Source organism: Peromyscus maniculatus, chromosome X (genome assembly GCF_049852395.1).
Source record: "Peromyscus maniculatus bairdii isolate BWxNUB_F1_BW_parent chromosome X, HU_Pman_BW_mat_3.1, whole genome shotgun sequence".
In the NCBI taxonomy this organism is placed as follows: domain Eukaryota; kingdom Metazoa; phylum Chordata; class Mammalia; order Rodentia; family Cricetidae; genus Peromyscus; species Peromyscus maniculatus.
In genome coordinates, this window is record NC_134875.1 from 130,742,791 (window position 1) to 130,751,607 (window position 8,817).

An 8,817-nucleotide genomic window follows, 5' to 3' on the forward strand; every position below is an offset into this window, starting at 1 on the left:
GGGCCAGCTCTCCAGGCCCACAGTTTCTTTTTATGTGTATGTATGGTGCATGGTGTGCGTGTGTGGTGTGTGTGTCCTTGTGTCTGTGTGTCCTCAGAAACCTGAGATGGAGTTACAACAGCTATAAGCTACAAGATGTGGGGACCGAACCCTCTAAAAGAGTAGCAAGCACCCCTAGCTCCTGAGCCACTCTCCAGCCTTTCGAGATTTTAAGATCAAAACAATTGAGAATATTTCATTTAGATTGGATTTTTGTTAGTTTTCTGCTTCATGGTTGACTTTTAGGAAGACAGTTCTCAGGTAAGTCTTCGTTGCTTTTGTCTGTTAGGGGTTTGGCTGTCGGTTTTGTGGCAGGATCACTGTGTGGCTCTGGCTGGCCTGGAACACACTACGTAGAAGAAGCCTGGCTTTGAACTTGCGGTCATCATTCTCCCTCTGGCTCCCAAGTGCTAGGATTACAACTGTGCACCACCGCCCCTGACCTGTTCTCCTTTGAAAGAATTCTTATTAGTGTGGGGTGGGGGCGGGGCGGGGCCATTGCTCGCTACAGCGTGTGTGAGGAGGTCAGAGTCAGTTTTCCCTGCCACCTTGACATGAATCCCAGGGCTTGACCCCAGGTTTTGGGGGGTTTGCGTGTGCTTTACTCACCCAGCCGTCTTGACGGCCTCACCGCGTCTCTTCCGGGAGTAGTCATGCCTGGGTTTAAGCTGCCCTTCTCTCCCCTTCTGCGTGAGCTTCTGTTGAGTGCACCGCCCTCTCTTCTCCTCAAGGGGGAGCTAGAACTCAGGCCAGGGGAGGGGAGGGGCTACAACAGGCTCGAGATCAACTGGGACCGTCCTCAGACCGGCTGTACTAAGGACCAGTATTTTTTCATTTAAATTTATTCATTTATCTATCTATTTATTTATTTGTTTGTTTTTTTCGAGACAGGGTTTTTCTGTGTAGCCTCTGCTGTCCTGAAACTCACTCTGTAGACCAGGCTGGCCTCGAATTCACAGAGATCTGTCTCAAAAACAAACAAAACAAAACAAAACAACAACAACAAAAAAACCAAATTGGGATGTAGCTCATCCCCAGTAAAAAACATATTCATAAGTGCATGAACGCATGCAAGCATTCTCTCTCTCTCTCTCTCTCTCACACACACACACACACACACACACACACACACACACACACACTTGGAGTTAAGCATGGTGTGGTAGCACACACCTATAATCCCAGCATCAGGGGTGAGGCAGAAGGATATGATGCCAGCTTGGCCTGGAAGGTGAGTTTCAGGACAGCCTGGACTAGATCCAGAAACCCTGCCTCTAAGGGCATGGTGGTGCACGCCCTCGATCCCAGAGGCAGAGGCAGAAGGAAGGATCTCTGTTGAGTTCAAGGCCAGCCTGATCTACAAAGTGAGCTCCGTGACAGCCAGGACTACAAACAGAGACTCTGTCTCAAAAACAAAACAAAAGTTGAGAGTTAAATATAAATCCTGGATTTGACGTATTTGTGGTAATAGTTGGCCAACTGCCTTTAACACATTTGCCTTTACGACCTGGTTTCACTGTGCATGACTAGGTTATAGGTCAGTCTGTATGTGACTCACTATGCAAGTTTGACAACCAAACTTGTTCGACAAGCCCATTGTTTGCTTGGCAATCACAGACTATCAAATTGTTGTGTAACTTTCTTACCACAAGTGGTGGCCCACGCCTGCCATCCCGGCAGTTGGGAGGCTGAAACGGGGGACCACACAGTTTGAGGACAGCCTGGGCTATAGAGCTCAGATCAGCATGAGCTACATCCTGAGACCCTGTCTCAAACAAACGGCTCTCATCCGGGCACTAACTGGACCCAAGCCCGCTTAGCTTTCCAGATCAGAGAGGATCAGGGTATTCAGGGAAGTATGTCCGTAGACAACTTCTCAATACTAACTCCACTCTTTTTTTGTACTTACCAGGCTGTACCAGTCCATTTTGAGTAGGCCCCTAGTCTCGAAGTCACCTTCTACCTTCAGGAATAGAGGTGTGTCGGGGACAAGAGAACCGTATCAGCTGAGTGTAAAAGGAACATGAAGGAGTTATGGGTAAAAGAGCTAGAAAATGGAAATGTGACCTTGCTTCTTAAAGCAACAAGGACACACCTTCCTACCTCCTCGTTTTGTTGTGTAAGGTTCATTTCCAACTGAAAGAAAGCACTTTCGCTCTCTTAAAACCCCAGTCTTTCTCCCCAGGATTGCCTCTGGTTAACTTGAAAACTCAGTCCATACAAAGAGGTCAAAAATACACACTGGGAAAAGACAGCGTCTTCAACAAATGGTGCTGGTCAAACTGGATGCCAGTGAGTAGAAGAACGTAAATAGATCCACAGCTATCACCCTGCACAAAACTCACGTCCAGGTGGATAAATAACATAAAACCAGATACACGGAACCTGATAGAAGAGAAAGTGGGGAAGAGCCTTGAATGCATTGGCACAGGAGACAACTTGCTGACCAGAACAGCAATAGCACAGGCACTGAGATCAACAGTCAATAGATGGGGCCTCATGAAAAGCTTCTGTAAGGCAAAGGACACCGTCATTCGGACAAAGCGGTAGGCAGCCTACAGAATGGGAAAAAAATAGAGGGTTAGTATCTAAAGCATATAAAGAACTAAAAACAAACCAAACCAACCAACCAAACAAACCCTGAACATTAAGAAAACAATAACCCACCGGGCGGTGTTGGCGCATACCTGTAATCCCAGCACTCGGGAGGCAAAGCCAGGTGGATCTCTGTGAGTTCGAGGCCAGCCTGGTCTACAGAGCTAGTCCAGGATAGGTTCCAAAGCTACAGAGAAACCCTGTCTCAAAAAACCAAAAAAAGAAAAAGAAAGAAAAAAGAAAACAATAACCCAATTTAATAATGGAGTATAGACCTAAGCAGAGAGTTTTCAAAAGAGGAAACTCAAATGGCTGAGAAACACTTCAAGAAGTGTTCAGCAGCCTTAGTCATCAGGGAAATGCAAATCATCCATGTTACACCTATCAAAGCGGCTAAGATCAAAACCACAAATGACAGACCGTTCATGCTGGTGAGAACGTGGAGTAAGGGGAACTCCATTGCTGCTGGTGGGAGTGCAGACTTGTACAGTCACTATGGAAATCAGTGCGGGGTTCCTCTAGAAGCTGTGAATTGATGTACCTCAAGATCCAGCTATGCCACGCCTGGGTATACGCCAAGATTTTCTATCCTACTACAGAGATACTTGCTCATCCATGTTCACTGCTGCCCTATTCATAATAGCCAGAAACAGCTACCCAGATGTCCATCAACAGATGAAGGGATAACCAAACTGTGGTACATTTACATAATGGAATACTATCCGGCTGTTAAAAAAATTATGAAATTTGCAGGTAAATGGATGGAACTAGAAAAACCCATCTTGAGTAAGGTAACCCAGACCCCAAAGAGACAAATACTGTATGTTTTTATTTATATGTGGATATTAGCTTTTAAGCCTTCAAAAGGCATGCTATAATCCATATAAGCACAGAGGTTAGGTCTAGATAAGTGACTGAGTTAGGGAGGATATCCCCAGGAACGGGAATTAGAGTAGCTAGCTATAGAGAGATGGGGGAGACTAGATTAGATTATAGATTAGATTAGATTAGCTATAGATTAGGTGGGGAGGGGCTGGAAGAGAGAGGTAAGAGAGGGGATAATGGGGAAGGACAACTAACATTAAGGGCCATTGAGATGTCACTGGAAACTTATTATTGTAGAAGCCTCCCCAAATACCTACATACATGAAAGAAATCTGAATGGAGTCACCAAATAACAGGGGGAACGATGCCCCAACTAGACATCTTTGCCAAGTGAAACCTCCTGTACCAGGAATGGGTTATATCTATTGAGTAGTTGGCCAAAGGGGTTCCATGGAAATACCCAAACATCTCAGGCTATTGCCAAAGCTATTGGCTGCTTTCCACAAATGGGCGCTAAGTCTCTGTTGCTGAAGGCAATGCTTACTTTTCCCACTGAACACAGAGAAAATTAGCTGATGCCTAACAAGAGCCTTCATCCCTACTGACTAGTGTTCATGGTACTGGAAGATCCTCTGCACTCTACCAGAGAAAGCTAAACACCAACCCAGCTACTAACCCCGCAATCTACAGTGGTGACCTGCCTACACGACATGCTGGTGCAGTCCCGGCACGAATAGGGGAGGGACCAACTACTCTTTGATTAGATTTACGGCTCCCTCTACAAGATGGAACCTGTGCCTGACACTGAGAGGGTGACCACGAACCTGAGACTAGATAGACAGGCCATGGGCCTAGGAGAAAACTATACACTTGTTCTGCTAAAGGGACATAGTACTAAAATGACTCCTAATGACATAGATCAGTGCCTCACTCCGCCATTATCAGAGAAGCTTCCTCTTGTAACAGATGGCAACGAACACAGAGGCCCACACGTGGACAGTGGACAGAATGTGAGAGATTGTGAGGAGCACCCCATCCTAAAGGGGATGTCTTCATCAAACTTCCTTTCCTCAGGGCTCAGGGAGCTATATGGAAGAGGAAGCAGAAACATTCTAAGAGCCAAAGGGGATGGATGACTTCAAGGAAACAGTGTCTCCCAGATACAACAGGACTGATGGACATATGAACTCACAGAGACTGTGGCAGAACAGAGACTGCTCACACACAAGGCATGTGCAGATTGAAGCCAAGGCAGGGTCACGGTGCCGAGAAGGGGAAGCGAATACAGGGCCCCACCTCTAATCAAGAAGCTATCTCCAATTAATATCCGCTTGCAAAAGAACTGTTAGTTCTCTCCAATGGAGTTTCACAGGATAGTTTAACCACACCTAAGGGTAGGCCCCATGCCAGCACAGAACAAACTCAATGGCATTTTTGTAGACTTGTCTCGTAACACTTTGTTTGGGCATGTTTTGTCTTACTGATCTTTTGATTGTGTATTATGGTTTCTGATTTTGTGTTTTTATGGGTTTTGCTTTTGTGTGTGTGTGTGTGTGTGTGTGTGTGTGTGTTCATGCCTTGTGTGTGTTTCTTCTGTTTTTTTTTAAATTCTGTTTTTGTTTGCCTGTTTCTTTTCCCCTGATGGTTTATAATCTTAGACAACTGAATCACAAAATAAATTATGGTAATAGATTCCAATGAAGAGACTAAAACAGATTTCCTGAGGTCATATCAATATGAAGACTAAGATTAATTAATGGAATAGAAAGGAAAGGTCTTCTTTATACAATTAAAATTAATATATAGAAAGAATAATGGAAATAGAAAGCCATCATTTGGAAAACATCATAGAAGTGTCAGACAAAAATCAGTGACAGATGCTGATGCTCCAAAGAATGGCCGAAGGTCTGATTTTTTTTAAAAGATTTATTTATTTATTATGTATACAGGAGAGTGTGCCAGATCTCATTACAGATGGTCGTGAGCCACCATGTGGGTGCTGGGAATTGAACTCAGGACCTTGGGAAGAGCAGTTGTTGCTCTTAACCTCTGAGCCATCTCTTCAGCCCCGAAGCTCTGATTTTTAAAAGGGGTGCTACACAGCACCATCCTCTGAGCCAAACAACCACCACCTTCTTTTTTGTTTTTTGAGACAGGGTTTCTCTGTAGTTTTGGTGCCTGTCCTGGAACTCGCTCTGTAGCCCAGGCTGGCCTCGAACTCACAGAGATCCTCCTGCCTCTGCCTCCTGAGTGCTGGGATCAAAGGCGTGAGCCGCCGTCACCGTCTTAGGACCAGCTCTGTCTGCTTGCAAAAGCTCCTCCCAGCTGGGGTTGTTGACTGCTGACATTCCCGCACAGAAGAGGCAGTTCATGGCACCCTCACCTGAGGATCCAGCCACTCCAAGTCAGTTTTATGTAAGTCTTTCTAATTGCACATGGGCCTTGCCGGGGGCAGGGGGTTTCTAGGGAAGTGCTAGAGTACATAGGCTAGGTGAAGGTGGCTCCACTAAGCAGTTTTGGGGAAGCCATCTTCTATGTTGGGTGAAGACTTCCCAATGGGAGTACTTTGGGGTCACCCATGCTTCTCTAGGCAACCTCTTTCCCATTTGGGGTTTTTTTTTTGGGGGGGGTGTCTTGTTTTTATTTTTGTTTTGGTATTTTGAAACAGGGCTTTTCTGTGTAGCCCAGGCAGTCCTGGAAATTGTTCTGTAGACCAGGCTGGCCTGGGCCTCAGGGAGATTTGCTTGCCTCTCTCGCCAAAGTGCTGGGATTAAAGGCGTGGGCCACCACCACCCATTTTGTAAGTAAACCCAATAGACTCATTGCCTCTCCAGGGTGAACTGTGGTGGAATCAAACTTTGCTTTGTCATTGGGACCTCGTGGGTATACACTGTTCACACCCTCCTCCCACCAGGGAGAAAAGTTTTGAATTGGGGGAGCAATCTAAACATTAGTCTTTTTACATTCTTAAACATTTGTATATGCATGGGTGTATGCAGTCCATCACACATGTACAGTGGTCAGAGGACAACCTATAGGAGGAAGTTCTCCCTTACCACAATAGAGATCACACGGTTGCATGAACGCAGGTGGTCAGGATCAGCAGCAAACACCTTTACCATTTCTCCAGACCCATATCCTCAATTTAATCAGGAGCAAACATCAAACCCAATTGAAGGCATTCTATAAAATAATTGGCCTATTCTCAAAATAGTCATGTGTGCCAGATTAAAGATGACTAAGTAGACATGACAACTAAATAGGACGTGTGCTCCTGGGCTGGACCCCAATCTAGTAGGACATTAGGACAACCAACAAAGCTGAGGGAAGTTTGTGCCCTTGCTTACAACCCACACACCATCAAGGGCACAGTGGGAAGTCGGAGTTCCTGGAACGCACTGCTGTTAGAATTTGTGTTTATGAAGCACCCACATGCCCTACAATGTGCTTCCCATCTGGTGCCAGTTCCCACAGACCTGGGGTCTACCCACCTGTATTCCCTAGATTAAAAACTCTGATTCTGGGCTGGAGAGATGGCTTAGTGGTTAAGGGCACTGGCTGCTCTTCCAGAGGACCTGGGTTCAATTCCCAGCACCCACATGGCAGCTAACAACTGTCTCTAACTAAAGATCTGACGCCCTCACACAGACATAAATGCAGGCAAAGCACCAATGCAAATAAAATAAAAATAAATAAATTATAAAAAAACCAAAAAACAGAAAAACCTCTGATTCTAAGACTCGGGGATTTGTTCCAAATCGGTCAGCTAGGAAGTGTAGCCACAAATGACATCTGTGTGATACAACCGCCACCAAAAACCAACAAAAACCTTGCCAAAATCCAACGGTTAGAAGGCCTGCCGTCACGGTGTAGCATTTGGCAGTGGAAACTGCTGGGGTTTTGTTTTCTTTCTTGGTTTCTGAGATGCTTGCTTTGTAAGCCCACTGCATTCAAACTTGGGTGATATTCCTGCCATAGCTTCCTGAGCACTCGGGTATCATGGAGGCAAGCGGGGAAAGAGGAAAGAGCCACATAGACTAGTCAGTGTCTTGAGTGCCGTGCGACTTCGGCACACCGCTCCTCTACCTCCCTTCTTCCGCTTCCTCACCATCGCAGCCCTTTTAGCCTTGCTGTCCAGTACTCTACAGCACTCGGTCAGAATGTAAGTTACCCTACATGGCAGACAAAGAAGCCAAAATCATATTTAAAAAAACCACTCCACTGTATGGGGCTCCGTCTTTGAGAGGGGAAACCCCGAGACTGTGTTAACACCTGATAAACTGCTCCTGCAAGAGCCTTGGCCTCTGATACGAAAGCCTCTACCACCACCAATATGTGTAGCCCATGAAACTGTTCATTTAATAATCCATTAGGAAGTTCATAGACCACAGATAAAGCTCAATTGCTAAAGTACTTGTCTAGTGTGTGTCAGGCCCTGGGTTCAATTCCCAGAACCGTAAGAAAACAAAGAACAAAGAGTTGTTGGCCAAAAAGTAAGTTTATGCAGCTGGATGCGAATGTAGGGACAAACTTCTATAAAATCCTGCACTTAATAGGTAGGGGCAGGAAGATCAGGAGTTCAAGGTCAGCCTCTGCTATATACAGCAAGTTTGAAGCCAGCTTGAACTCCATGAGACCCTGTTTCAAAGCAAAAGGCTCATGAGCTGCCCATGGTGGTAGCAATTGCCTATAATCCCAGCATTCAGGAGGGTAAAGCGGGAGGATCAGCCTGGCTCACATAATCCAGCATAGATTACATAATGAGACCATGTCTCAGAAACCAGTTTATGGCTTCCAACCAATCAGAGTGGGCGTAGGGTGAAAGAGAAAGCCATAGCCAGAGAAAATAAAAATGGATTCTCTGTTATCCCTTGGGATTGGGTGGAATTTCCAATGTTTTCTAAAGCTGGGCTAGTCCATCAGCACAGTGAGAAGGGAGACAACAGTCCACCATGAGTCTGCCTGCCTTGCCTGCCTTTCCTCGCACAATCTCCACACTGTGATTTATCTTCCTGAACAAATTAGACTTAATTTCAGAGCAAATCATCAGCAACAGGTATAATAATCTTGGCAGAACACTGATTTGAATTAATTGCTTTCTGCCTAATGTAGATAGAGGGATGCTGATGCCATTTACCCTATAAGGATAGTACTGTCATGTAATTCATTTTTCTTTCCCTAGAACTTAGTCTCATCAGTTTTAAATTCCAGAGACATTGGTTTACTTCGTATTTAATCATAACAGTCTATTCCATGGCAAAGTTTATGTCAGATACTTAGGAAAGAAAAATGGATTCTGAGAACTCAGGTTCTCAGTAGGAGAGACTCTTGCTTCTGTCCACAGGTCCTGCCAGGTAG